Here is a 13,831-nt window from a genome sequence, read left to right as displayed (position 1 = left end):
AGGGTCTTGATTTAGGACCTTGAAAAAAATATTCATCCATCATTCAACCCCGCTAAGTTATTTAGCAGATCGTCGGGGTTGACGGGAAGAAAATCAAAATTCGGCCAAACAGAAGACCTCATTTAACCAAAAATAGTGATCGGTAGGTGTTTCCGGTGCGCATCTCGAAACCATTTAAGCATGCACGTGAGGTTCTATGCCGCGCTTTCCGACGGACGCCATCTTTGTCCCAAGAAACTCAGTCCATTGTTTCAGCCGTGCATCGCAATATTAGATAAGTAAGCAATTTCAAAGCATTTGTAGACAAGTCTTGAATGGTAAAAAGGAGGAACCAGGGTTACTTCAAGAGATAAGTTCTTACCCGCTGCCAAGAGAAGAGAGCCGCAGTGAATAATGCATTCTGGAAATGAAAGGTCGAGCTCTTTCCACCGATGTAAATTGAACCAACTTGGGGGGAGTGTTTTGCGATTGCCGTGTATGGAAATGCTACGTTGCATTATGCTATGTATCGTGTATGATCAATGGAGAGAAAACACACACATTAAAATAACAGTTCAATATTTGCATTGCATGTCAAAGCGACTAATCCGCTAGAAAGTTTTGAAATAAAATGCGGTTACTTTTTTTCCTCACACATACCTCAATTGTTCGGTGTAGAACCGTACATGTGTAGCTCAGTTATATATCCCAACATTAAATCAAGCAACATTTATATAAAATCATGATTGGTGTTGTTGCTGACTTACTTGTATGCTGTATGCTGTATAATCTGCATTTTGTTTTTTCTCCCCAAATTATTTTATAATTTCAAAACACCACAATTTGCACATTATTGCAGTTAGCCCGAAATATTTGAAACAAACTGACCTAATTTTCTATGGATATTTGCATCTTTCAGTTCATTCCAGATTCAGGCCTGACTGCACCAGTTTAAACTACTGAATAATGTTCTGATATATTACTAATCATATTAATTGCCGTATTCTAAATCTTTTGTGACCCCAATTCAAGTTTTCACCATTCAAGAGCTCTCCACAGTTATTTATAGTATGTAGTTTTATAGCACGGTGTTATATTTTTTTGAAAACTTTTCCTAAAACGCTATTTGCTAAAGTTGTTTGAGGCAGTCAGCCAAATTAAATCAATAAAATGGGCATCATAAAATTTGTTGATTCATTGAGGTTAAAGGATGGTAAATTAAGACTCTTTTACGGTTTATATGAGGAAATTTATGTTCTCACAGAGCCAGGGAATTTCTCTCTGTATTAGCAGAGTAGCAGCTTTGGCTTAGTAAGGTGTGCTATAAATTACCCATATTAATTGAAGTAATGTGATTATCATATTATTATTATGGTCCTATTAAGGAGGCTTTTTGTGTATTTGTTTTGTATTCAAAGCCTGGCTGAACCACTAACAGCTCTATCAGTTGCACATTAGACCGCTCCAACGTCTATAGCTAATGTGGATTCCAGCCTTTATTGCTATCTGCAACAAACCAGAGAAAGCCCATTTGTTTTAATGTGAACCCCTTTACATCATTTAACATCACTAAGTTAATAAAAAATAAAGTAACTTACTTCATATTGAGAGTCAATTGAACTTGATTATCATGACATGGGTTTGCAAGACTGTGCTATAAAATGCAAATATGTGCCCTTTTTTTAAGAGCGTGTGCTGTGCTGCCCTTAGCAAGACGGTTTGTAGTTTGAATTCAGTGGCAAAAAAAAAAAAAACATAGGTCAACTGAAGACTCACATTTTCCTGTTGGCGTACATAAAAAAGTGAAAGGTTGTTTTGTCTCTACACAATGGCCAAAAGTTTAGTGGAGACACACACGGATTCTATTTATGTTGGGAAAAACATTTTATTTGTTTGTTGGATGTCTCTTAATAAAATTAACTTTCACAGATTCCCATGATCGACTCAGGAGTGAGATCTTAAATTAATGTCCTATTAACATCAAGCACTGATTATAAAGTTTTGCTGATATTTTTCAGCGTAGTCCCCATATATTGATTGTGTTTATAACCATTTCTCTGTTAATAGGGAATTTCACTTGCAAGAGAAATGACTTTATGTGTTACATTAAGAACGAAAATGACAAAGTTCTGGCACGATCAGTAATTTTTTAAACTATTCAAGGTTCCGCGTGTTTACCCGCTCAAATATTTCAAAGGTGCAATACGTCTGAGACAGGAATAAGTTAAAATGCATTTGTTTCCTGGTGGATCGTAGGCTGTTCATCACGGTTTTGCTGCGGGTTCTTCTGGTAAGCGGAAAGAAAGCAAAAAAAAAAAAAAAGGAAAAATAAGGAAAAAAAATAAATAAATCGAGAAATGGCAAAGTTTGTTGTGAGGGCTGTTGTGGTTGCTCTCAACCAGCAGGATGCACTGCAGCCCCATCACCCGCAGACATCAATGTCAGAAAAAACATCAAGCCGAAAAAGCACCATGGATGAGATTATCTTGTTGCTTAATGCTTAATTGAAGCCTGCTTCTAATTAGCTCGGCTATTATCGTTCAACTTAGGAACAATTCAGGTCTTCTAAATCTTTTTAACATGATGAGAAAAGAATTTGCCCTGTAGAAATAAACGTAAAGCCTCGGCATTAAGAGGAATTCCAATCTATGTCCTCTTGTCACAGCTTCACCCAGCGTGACCCCTTTTTTTATTCTCATCCTGCTCAACGTTAATTTACCTAAGAGCAAAATCTCGGAATTAATGTGCCCTCATTCTTCTGTCTTACTCCCTCATTACATGCTATGTAGGTCCTGGGCTACGTACCTTTCTGAAGGCGAATGGAAATTCTTTATGCATCCGCAGACCGTTTTCTCGGGTTTCGTTCCGAACGCCGTGCTCGTGTGGACAAATGGAGAGCGGAGTTGCGCATTGAGCATTTGGGGCTCTGAACAGACTCCCTGCAGTTCTCATATGGACATAATTCCCCTGCATGCATCTGCTCTGCAGGCCCGTGGCAGCTGCGAGTGTGGTCACGCTATGCAACTGCCATTGTGAATTAATTGCGCCGAAGTGATGACTTGCACAAAGATCTAACTGGGAACTAACAGGGCAGGACAACAGTTTTTGATACAGTAAACTGCAGCTGCCTCCGGACCACAAACACGTTTGCATCTGCAGGGTGTTTTTGGACACATCTCACGTCCACATGTGGCCGGGTTGGCGTCGGTAGGGGCTCGACAACAACCCTCTCGTACCGCCAGAGTGTATTCCAGACGCATATCAGACGGCGACTCCTATTCTGTCACCTTTTTCTCCTTCGCTCTCTTTTTCCACCTCCCGTTGAATTATTGAGCTCTTTCCTTCAAGGAGACCAGTTCCTCTCATCATGCGTATGCCATCAAGCTTGCTTCACCGCTCCTTCACCCATGGCAGCAGCCAACCCCGTGTTGCCTCATGACATTGAGGAAATCACTCACTTGTCCCTCACTTACGTCTTAGTTACTCCCTCACTCGCTTCCTCTCGATCTGAGCTCCTACCCTCCTAACCCCTCTTTTAATTTCCCCTGCTTGCCCTCACGGTCTCAATCTCTCCTCCCGGCAATGTTCCCCCCCTTTTTTTTTTCCTTTTCCACCCTCCCTTTTCCCACCCTCCCACTCCTGCCATTGCTCTGTTTTTCTGTAATGTCACGGCCCACTGCTGGGTGTCATTGAGTTGATGGAGGGAAAAAATAGAGGACCGCGGCGAGGGAGGGGCGTCACGGGCGTGCGTGCGTCGATGAGAGACAGGGACGGAGACGCGGAAACACACACATTATGCCTGCGGGTGTGTCTCATGTAAAACACACACCACGCTGGCGAGACACACTGCAGTTTGTGTGCCACCACTTGCAATAAAGCCATTCAGACTGGTGCTTGTGAGTCCATTTATGGTGTTCCATTACAGCTTCCCAAAGGACCCCTTCCCGTGCAAACACACACACACCCCCACACACACACACACACACACTGTAGTCAAATTCCACCGTCTTATTACACAATCTTGTGACACCTGAAGCCAGATGTCTTGTCTGGCAGATAAGATATTCATGTGCGTTTGCCAGAAGAAATAAAGAAAGGAGGAAACGGATCAATGACATCTTAATTCTCTGCTCTTTCGGAGCTCCGAGCCGAGCCTTAAGGATTCTGTTTAATACCTGTGCTCGTTGAACACACGATCTAAAATCAGATCAAGGAGAAATTTCAACTCGGTGTAATTGAAACATTTGGAGTCAATGAATCCTCGCCGTTAAATACAATTATTTCCAAGCATCTTCATCTTTCCTTATCACTCAGTCCAGTCAATAGAATTGATTCGGACGGCAGAATAGCATAGCAATCCCAGTGAAAAAAAAAAAAAAGAATAAGAAAAGAAAAAGACAGATTTCACCTATTTGGTGGTAAACAAGAGTTGCCTCTGACAGCAGAAAACATCCCACCACTCGGAAATGCACAAGCGCACGTATGCTGGGATGCGGGGGATTTGAATTTCGGATGTGTTTATCCATGAGTTGGAATGTGAGTTTCGGTGTGAGCTCTGTTTGACGAAAGGACAGATGTGTGCTCAGTCACCTCGACAGTAAATTTAGTGGAATGTGCTTTGTGAAAGTCTGGCACGGTTTTCCCAAACAGATTAACGACAACAAACATTCGAAAAAAGCAAAAAAAAAAAAAAAAAAAACACAATAAAATAGTGACAGCGGATGGACGGCGGATGATTCGCGGCAACACCTTATTTATGCTTCGGGGGACGAAATGCGAGGTTAGGAGTGACAGGAGACGGGCGGCGTTTGCTTGCCTCCTATGTGTGGGATGAAGGGTGAGAGGGGTCTCTGGTGTGAGCGGGGTGGTAAAGATGCAACAACTCCCATGATACGTGATGATCTGAGGAGGAAGTGGGAAGCGGTTGATCCGGTCCACGTTATTAGTTTAGCTCTGCTAGACCATGTAATAGCTTCAAGGCGCAACAGGGAGTCGCTGTTCCAAGAGCTGAGTCTGCCCAGTATGACATCCTGATATGGTAGATATTCATAATGGTCATACAGCAAAACATGCAGGTTGGCTGTGTACGGGAGCGGGTGTGTGTGTGTTTGTGTGTGTGTAGCTAAAGTGTTTTGCAAAAGTGCTGATTTGGCTTTTCCGAACCCTTCAACTCTGCATTTTTCCCCCAGACTTCTCCCCCCTCTGCCATGCCCTCATCTCCTCGCATTTCTTCATCGCTACACAGCTTGCCTCCTTGCCCCTTGCCTAAATTCGTCACACGTACCTTTTCATTACCCCCTTTGCCCCTTCTAACCCTTCCCAAAACACACGCACACACACAAATTCCTCTGCCACTTCCTCTCCTCACAGAGAATTGCAAACGAAATAAGTTAGCGGGCATCAAAAAACATCCGACTATGGAAAAACAGTGAGCTTGACATTTATGAGGCAGCTATGAACCTGGCTGATGATGTAGGAAAGAAGTGTGAAGCAGTGTATAAGAGTGGAAGAAGGTGATAAGAGAAAATGGGACATCATAAGAGGCAAGTGGAAGGCAATTACTTAGAATGGGAAAACAGCATGCAAAGAGTCGATAAAGATTCTCTTGACAAAGGCAGAGCTTTATGCGGTTTTGGTCTAAATGATCGAGAGGAAGTTGAATAAAATATTAGAAAAATCACATGTGAAATAGAAAGAGAGAAAAAAAAAAAAATCAGAGAGTATGTAAATGAGACCCCCAAGGTCTGATCCGCACCTGAGGAGAAAGTTGATCGTTCCTCTCTGGCAAGCGAGTTCCTGTTCTTCAGATAACAAGAAGTTGCCAAGAAGTGTCATGGCTTTCAAAGTATATATTAAAACATAGTTATGTGTGAATCTTATAAAGGAACCGAGCGGACCGCAGTCGTCAATAATTCCAGTGGGTAGCTCATGCACATAGATTACACACACACGGGACACGCGTAGACGCTCACGCAACCGCCCAGTGTATCGAGCTAAGTAATAAAGCGGTATTGTTTAAAGAGAGCAAGAGAATCAATACGCGGCCCCCATGCCAGGGCATTTTACGTGGCATCTGTTTTCCATTCCTTTGCTCGGCACAAAGAACTGGCAGGGTGCCGTGGCACGACGGCCGACCGCTCTCAGCCAGCGCGGTGCTACGAAATCTGCATCGGCCTCCAGTCTCTCTGTGGCTGAACGTTGCCTTTTGTCTTTTTTTTTTTTACATCGCGTATGTACGCATGCATGTACAGGCACGAAACAAAAGGTAAATTGTGAAGTTTAACTGGAAAACTATAATTCCATCATCAGTGAAATGTTGCAAAGTCTATTTCTTTTTTCTTCCCTAACATTGTTCGTCCTTTTGTTACTTTGATCCAAAGGCATTGACTCTCTCTCCTGTTCCTGTGCTTGGCTGTGTTTCACTGTGCCTCTTTTATTTTCTTGCGAGTTTTTGTCTCCTATCTCAACCCCCCCCCCCCACCCCACCCATTCTTGGTTATTGTAGTGCCACTGGGATCTCATTAAGCCACTAACTTCAAATAAATAAAACAAACTGTGGAGACAAAATGAGAGATCTATATATTATAAAGAGAGGTTGTAATGAGTTTTCCTTTTCCTTGCTCTGACACCTTTCTCCACTCGCCTCTCCACAGTTGTCTCACTGGCTGCCTCTGTCAATTCAATTAATTTCAAATGGGATTTATTGGCATGACTGAAGCATTTTTATGATGCCAAAAAAAAAAAAAAAGACAAAAAAAACCCCCCTGTTATATCTGCCTCTTACTTCCCAGTCGCGGCGTATCCCTGTCTGCCAGTGTGGAATCACTGCAGCCAGCAGAATACGCAAATTATCTCCTTCAACCTTGCCCATCTTCTTCAGCGCATCCTTTGTTTGGGTGTTTTTTTTCTCTATTGTCCATCTGCAGAAGCACTTAAACAGAGATATTCAATTTGTCTTTTCCATTAGAGATGAAAAGATGCCAGTTTGGATGAATTAGACACCACTTATGGTGGCTTAGTGTCTGCTTGTTTTTCTTTTCAGTCCTGCTTCCCCCAGTTGGCCCCCGCTCCCTTTTCTCCCTTTTGTCTTGCCATGATGAGAGAGCAGAAGCTGATCCTGGAGTTGCTTTCAACCGTATGAAAAGGCTGGAACCGGTCGTCTTGACCCGGTGCTGCGTGAGCCAGGTTTACACGTACAAAAAAAAAAAAAAAAAAAAAATGAACTAGAAAATGGACTGGGCTTGGCCAGAGGTGCGGGTCACGCGGGCAAGATGAGCATCCTGGGAAAATAGCTTATTATTTTAATCGATCAGCCTCAGAGGGTGAGTACCACCGAAGAGTAGTGAGCGGAGCGACTGGTGCCCGATGCTCCAAGGACTTCCACAGAGATCTAGAAGCTGCCAATGTCGACTGAGGAAAGAAAAACAGAGAGGGATAGAGAGAGAGAGAGAGAGAGAAGTGGAGCAGTGGGGGGAAAAGCAAAAAGAGAGAGAAAAAAAGGCGAAGGATAAAAGAAATCTTGATTTTTGTCAGAGGGAGTATTGATTTTTTCCTCTGGGCCGGCCATGTGCGCACAGCCTGTTATTAGTTTTGAAAAAAATAGAATGTGGAGAGTTGGCATGTGTGTGCGTATGTGTGTGTGTTTGCGATGCCAAGTTACACTTTTTGCATGTTTGTGCTTTCCGAGCCGGGTTCGAGCGGCGACTGTACGCGTTCCCTCGTATGTGAACAGGGGCCTGCGTTTTGGAGTGGTCCATATAGGTCCACGCGCTTTTGAGCCCCTGGCAGGTCGGAGATGTTGGGATTAGGGGGAGATTAGAGCAGTGATTACACAATGTCTTCGCTCTAATGATCCCAACTGTTTGTTCATCTTATCAGCCACGCCGCACTGGATTCCACAACCACGTTCCACAACTGTGTTATCTCCGATATGAGATAAAACAAGGATTACTCACATACACATCTACCTCCGATACCAAGCCATTTTACCAGACCGGTCAGAAAAAGGAGCGACCGGGGCGGTGCGGGCAAACAACCCCCCTCCCCCCCCCCCGTCACCACCACCACCGCCCGTGGAAAGAGAGGAAGGGAGAGCGAGCGAGAAAGAGATGGACGTGTAGTATGGGAAATTCATGGAGGGTGACTCACAGGGCTGACCTCTGGAGTCCACAGAAGCATTAGCCAGAGTGCTCATTGTTCATTGAGACAATACACTGATCGCCTGGAGTGCCCTCAGTCTGCAGTGCAATGTACCCTGTGCAGCCACAGCATATTACACAGGGAGCAGTGGGTGGAGGCTACGATAAGGTGTCCAATGTACTCTGGTGCACTATGTGCTGCAGGAGTACATTTTTTTGGCAGATGGGGAAAAGTATGTGGTTATTAGTGTGAGTGTATATATGTATGTGTGTGTGTGTGTGTGTGTGGGTGTGGGTGTGGGTGTGGGGGGTGTTAACCGATTGGAATGAGTGGCCTATAGAATGAGGGAGAAATCCAATGACAGGTGTGTGTTTTTAATAAAGCAAAGACACACAGATTTGTTTGCTTAAGTGCTTTTGTCTAAATATCAGTGTGGATGGGAGAATATAGTAAGTGTGCGTCCCGACATGTGTGTGTTCGCTTCTCTCAATGCCTGCATGCCTCCGTGATCTCCCCATTACAAGGTCGATTAAGCCACTAATCCCTAAAATACATGCGTTCAACAGCACGATACTAGAAAAAATATCTCAGAGGGGGAAAAAAATGTCTGAATCTTCCTTTCCTTGTTGCTCGGAGCTTAAGCCACACACCAGTGCCTGGTGCCATAGAGCATGGGCACGGAAATGTGTTTTACTTCTATAACCACACAGGGAGGGGATTAACAGGCACCTTAAACCCAGGAAAAGCAGATACTTTGTTCAGTTCTGTGGGCTCAGGAAAAAAAAAAATCTAAAGTGACACAGCAGGACGCTGAATGTTATTAATTTGGTTTCACTCTCACCGACCGAAATTTTGCAGCAAAGCTACTTTTCAGATGACTTCTCATACGGGTGATTGTCACAAATGGCAGTTGGTGGAGTCGTAAATGCTGAGACAATTAAATGGAAAGTAGATAAAAATATCTCGTGCGCACTTTTCAAAAGGCCCCGCGAAGGGAATTTGTTTTAGTTTGATAAATATGTTTTTTTTTTTTTTTTTAAATCGCAATTGGTAGTTTGTTTTGTCACATATTTTCATCCGGCTGTCTGCATTTCATCGTCCGTCTTGCAGGTCAGACCCTCAACAAAACTTGTTAAAATCCTTTCGCTCATCAACACGGGGTTTATCGCGAGCTCGCATATCATCTCAGGCTCAAGACAGCGTACGGCGTTCCTGTAATTACTGTAACTCTTAACATATGTATCCCTGTTGTCCTGCCCTACTCTCTGGATGAGGATGTGGAGAAGCCTCCATAATCTCTAATTAGAGCAGACTCAGCCTCCATCTGGGAGATGGAGCAGAAGACCAGGGGCCCTCAAGCATTCAGCATTCCTTCGAGCAACCTGATTCCACAGTCTACTGCCTAATTTGGCTTGATTCACCTGCTATGCTTTAGCTCTCAAGTCCAGGGTAGCTAAACACTCATCCATCTACATGTTACCTTAGTAACCCCGGCTTTGCAGCTGCTTGAATCCTTGAATTTATAATTATTTAAGGATGTTCAGAATATATTACATGTGGAGTAGAAGCGTGTGATCGCGTATCTTATCGGCGCATCACGAGAATGCAAGCCTGCCAGAGAATAGAAAGGTAATAAATGCCCCTTTTTTTTTTTTTTCTTTTTTGAAATTTACTTGCATGACGTGTATTCTAAGGTTAAAACGTTTTTTCTCCGGTTGTGTCTGGCTCTTGCTTTTTTTTTTTGTCCACCTTTTGCTGCACATGGCGATGTATAATTAATTCATGGATGACTGAACTGTCCTCTGTTCAAGTTTTTTTTTTTCTCTGTATAAGTGAGTAATGTATAGCATATTAATAACGGCTTGTGTGTTTCAGTAGAATACCTCAGTTGCGTTTATGCTCCCCTGGTAAAGCTTGCGTGTTGTTTGATTTATTTATTTGAGTTTTTGATTGCTAGCTGCTGCTGAAGGCTAGTTTTCAAATGTCGGGTCTGAGGTTTGCTCAGTGAGTAACTGACACGAGTGTTTCTATTTCCCGTGGGCACGTGAACTCTCGGTGATGGCTTTTATTTGGCGGCCGATCTTCTTCTCCTTCTTCTTTTCATTTCTGCTTTTCCCTTCAGGGGTCGCCACAGCGAATCATCCTGTTCCGTCTAACCCTTTTCTCTGCATCCTCCACTCTCACCCCAACTAACTTCATATCCTCTCTCACTACGTCCATAAATCTTCTCTGTGGTCTTCCTCCAGACCTCCAGCCTGGCAGCTCCAATTTCAGCATCAGGCTACCGATATATTCGCTATCCCTCCTCTGTACATGACCCAACCATCTCAGTCTGGCTTCTCTGACCTTCTCTCCAAAACATCCAACATGTGCTGTCCCTCTGGACTCATTCCCGACCTCGTCCACCCTCGTCACTCCCAAAGACGACCTCAACTTTCGCATCTCCACTGCCTCCAGCTCTGCTTCCTGTCTTTCCCTCACTGTCTCCAAACAATACAGCGTCGCCGGTCTCCCCGCTGTCTCGTACACCTTTCACTCTGGCTGATATTCTTCTTCACCTCTTTTCCACATTCTGTGTCTCTGGACTGTTGACCCCAAGTACTTGAAATCCTCCATCTTCTCGATCTCCGCTCCCGGTAGCCTCACCGTTCCAGGCGGTTCCCTCTAATTCACAAACATATATTCCGTCTGGCTGCGATTAACCTTTATTTTTTTGAGATTTCCTCAACCTGTCCCCTGTTCTCACTATAGAGCACAATGTCATCTGCAAACATTTGGCGTCCGGTCCACCAATTTCATTCTTTGAGGCTTCTTCAGTTCTGAAGAAGCTTCTCGAAGGAGGGTTGAGACATCTTCAAGTTTGGAAATTCAAGTCCAGTTGCCACGACAAGAGGATTTTGACATTTTGTCAACGATCTGGAATCCTTGCGACCAACGGTCGTCTTCTGCAGGTTTGTGTTACTGCCGCAGCCAACTTGTTTTTCCCCTGCAGAAAGGCCTATAGCAGAGATTCGTTAGTTTTTAGTTGTTGAGGCGTTCCACTTCCCTGCATCCTCACTGAGATCTCTGCTATGGCAGTTCAATAGCTTATGTTTTGCATGAGCTTTTTACCAGATCGACAACACCTGAGGAGGTGTTTAAAAGCCAAGCCTAGCAGGAGTTCACTATTTTCTGGCTGCCAATCTTCATTACGTCCAGATACTCATTGTGTATTTGCATATAATGAAGCCCTCCAGAATAAAAACTTGAATTGCCTCGACGGTTTTATAGCGGATACCTGTGAAACATCAGTGTCGTAACACAGCTCACCTCGGCTGTGTGTCATTCTCTTCAGATCGGTAGTAGTTTCACGTTTTTCATTACAGATGCAGAATTTGGGCAAACAGGTGCATGCCGAGTGCTTCCGGGTAACTGGACTCGCTTTGCATTCGTTCAAAAGTACCGCAGTCCTTTGTGGGTAACAGAGCCGGCTTGTCAACAAGGAAAAAAAAAAGGTTGCGCTCATGCTTCTGTGTTGTTGAACGTTGAGATTTTATCAAGTGCTGAGCCTATTCAATGGCTGTCTGCTCTCAAAGCTGGCTTACACGTGTTACTCAAATATCAACAAAACAAAATGATTGGTCGCATAAATGGTTTGGCGGGCGATTGTTTGAGAGGGAAATATGTTGTATGGATTGTATTTTTTATCAAAAATCCAAAGAAATGGTTACCAGGGTTACAGGTATGTTGGCTTTCTTGCGATAAATATCTCACCAATGATGTGTATAAACAAAAACGTCGGAGTACCGTCCTTCCGCCTTCAGCAGAGCTGTAGGTGAGCAATGCTAAGGCGCTACAATGCCCTGAAACGTGGAAATATTTTACAGTTTTTATTTCTTGAAAAGCTTAGACACACAAGGATTCAAACAAATAGTCAACGTTTCAGCGGATGATACGGTTCTATTCTTTCTGTTTTTATCTCCGAGCCATTTCGTATTTTTCTGTTCCCTGACGACTATTCTACTCCCTCATGACTTATTACGGTCCCTTCATGACTCTGGGCGCCCGAGTGCAGTCGTGGCACACTGAAGGCAGATTTGTCCTGTTGCGCTTCTGCGTCGCTCTTGGTTTCAGCAGCAGGTGGTCTCTCTGCTTGCCTATGGGGGCATAGATCTGTTCTGCTTTTCAAGGAGCCGGTTAACACGGTTGACCTCGATCTCTGCAGGTCGTGTGCTCTTTAAAAGCTTTGGGAATGTGGCGTCGGCGAGGGTTTATTGTGCCACCAGGAGCCGCCCTGACGAGCAGCTGTCCTGACCCGAAGTAATTGAATTATATTGAATCCAAATTTCGAGACTCGCAAAATGGCATTATGCGCGTGGATCCCTGGAAACAACCTCCGGCATTGAAATGTATCTTGTTATCATGTACTTTGTAATTATATATGATCATAATGACCAAATTCAAATGTTCCAATTTTGTAATAAATTAAAAAGAAACATATGGATGGTAATAAAACTCATTAGCATCTGGGTTACAGTGGTAATTAGTATGAAACAATGCAAGTGCAGACAGTTCATTTGTCCTGCTTACTTATGGTCTATGAATGCGTAATTAGCCATGTTAAGGGCACAGGTGATATATTGTAGCTGTACAGGCCAATCATTAATAATGGAGAGGCATCACCACTTGGAAAGCGCCATGAACCTCAAAGAGTCATATCCACCACACTGCCAGACGTATTACAATGACAATAAATCTAAATTTTCTCAAAACATAAGTAAGAGATACCGGTTCTTGTTTGTCGCAGTAACTATGTGTTAACCGTACAATTAAATACGTTTAAAGTTCAACGTGAATCAGCGTTCACTTCATGATAAATGCCGGATTTGTCCTCGATCATAATGAGAAAATAGTTGGTGTTTTGGGGGGGAAGCTAAACAAAAAACAACAAAACACAACAACTCAAGGACTCGCAACTATAATCTTCCTGTTGCTCGTGACAACCTCCAAAACTTTTCACAAAACAAAGGAGAGACAAAAGTGAGAAAAAAACAACACAGCAGCACCTGAACACGACCCACACAGCCAGAAATTTGCCAAAAAATTAAGCCCCAAGGGAAAGCATAGCACCGGCACCCTATGTGACAAATGACGTTTCTGCTCATAATTTATCGCAAATAAGCCGCTGAGGTTTTTCTCCCTTTCGGGAAACCCGCTGGACTTGGGCGTACGAATATGTGCACGGTATTATGTTTGTTTCGCGTTATTTTTGTGTCGAGTAATTATAGCACGCTTTGCAGAATGATGCCGCTGCGTCGGGTGACCAATCAATGAGTAATGAGAGACCCGGAGACCTGTAAGAGATTGACTGCAACCACTGACCCCTTTGTCTCATCCAGTTTCTAATCATGCTGGTCCCGCAGGGTCCTATGATGCATGCTTAGAGATGTTTGTGCCTGTTTGACTCAACGGGGGTGTGCACTACTTGAGACCCCCCCTCATACACACACACACACACACACACACACACACACACACACACTTCAACTGCTTGATGGAAGCGGAAGGATGGAATTGAAGCCGAGAACTGAACCCAAGGGGACAAAGTGGTTCCATAAATGGAGAAGTGAAATGGCTCATGAATAGCATTTTAACCTGTGGACAAATTCTGCAGGTTGAAATAGTGAGGGTCAAATGGGAGAATGGGGGGTGTGGTGGGGGATTCAATGAGATA

This window comes from Fistularia commersonii, chromosome 28 (assembly GCF_037954325.1).
Source record: "Fistularia commersonii isolate RoL2024-O1a breed Wild chromosome 28, RoL_Fcom_v1.0, whole genome shotgun sequence".
Classification (NCBI taxonomy): Eukaryota; Metazoa; Chordata; class Actinopteri; order Syngnathiformes; family Fistulariidae; genus Fistularia; species Fistularia commersonii.
This window is presented reverse-complemented; position numbering follows the sequence as displayed.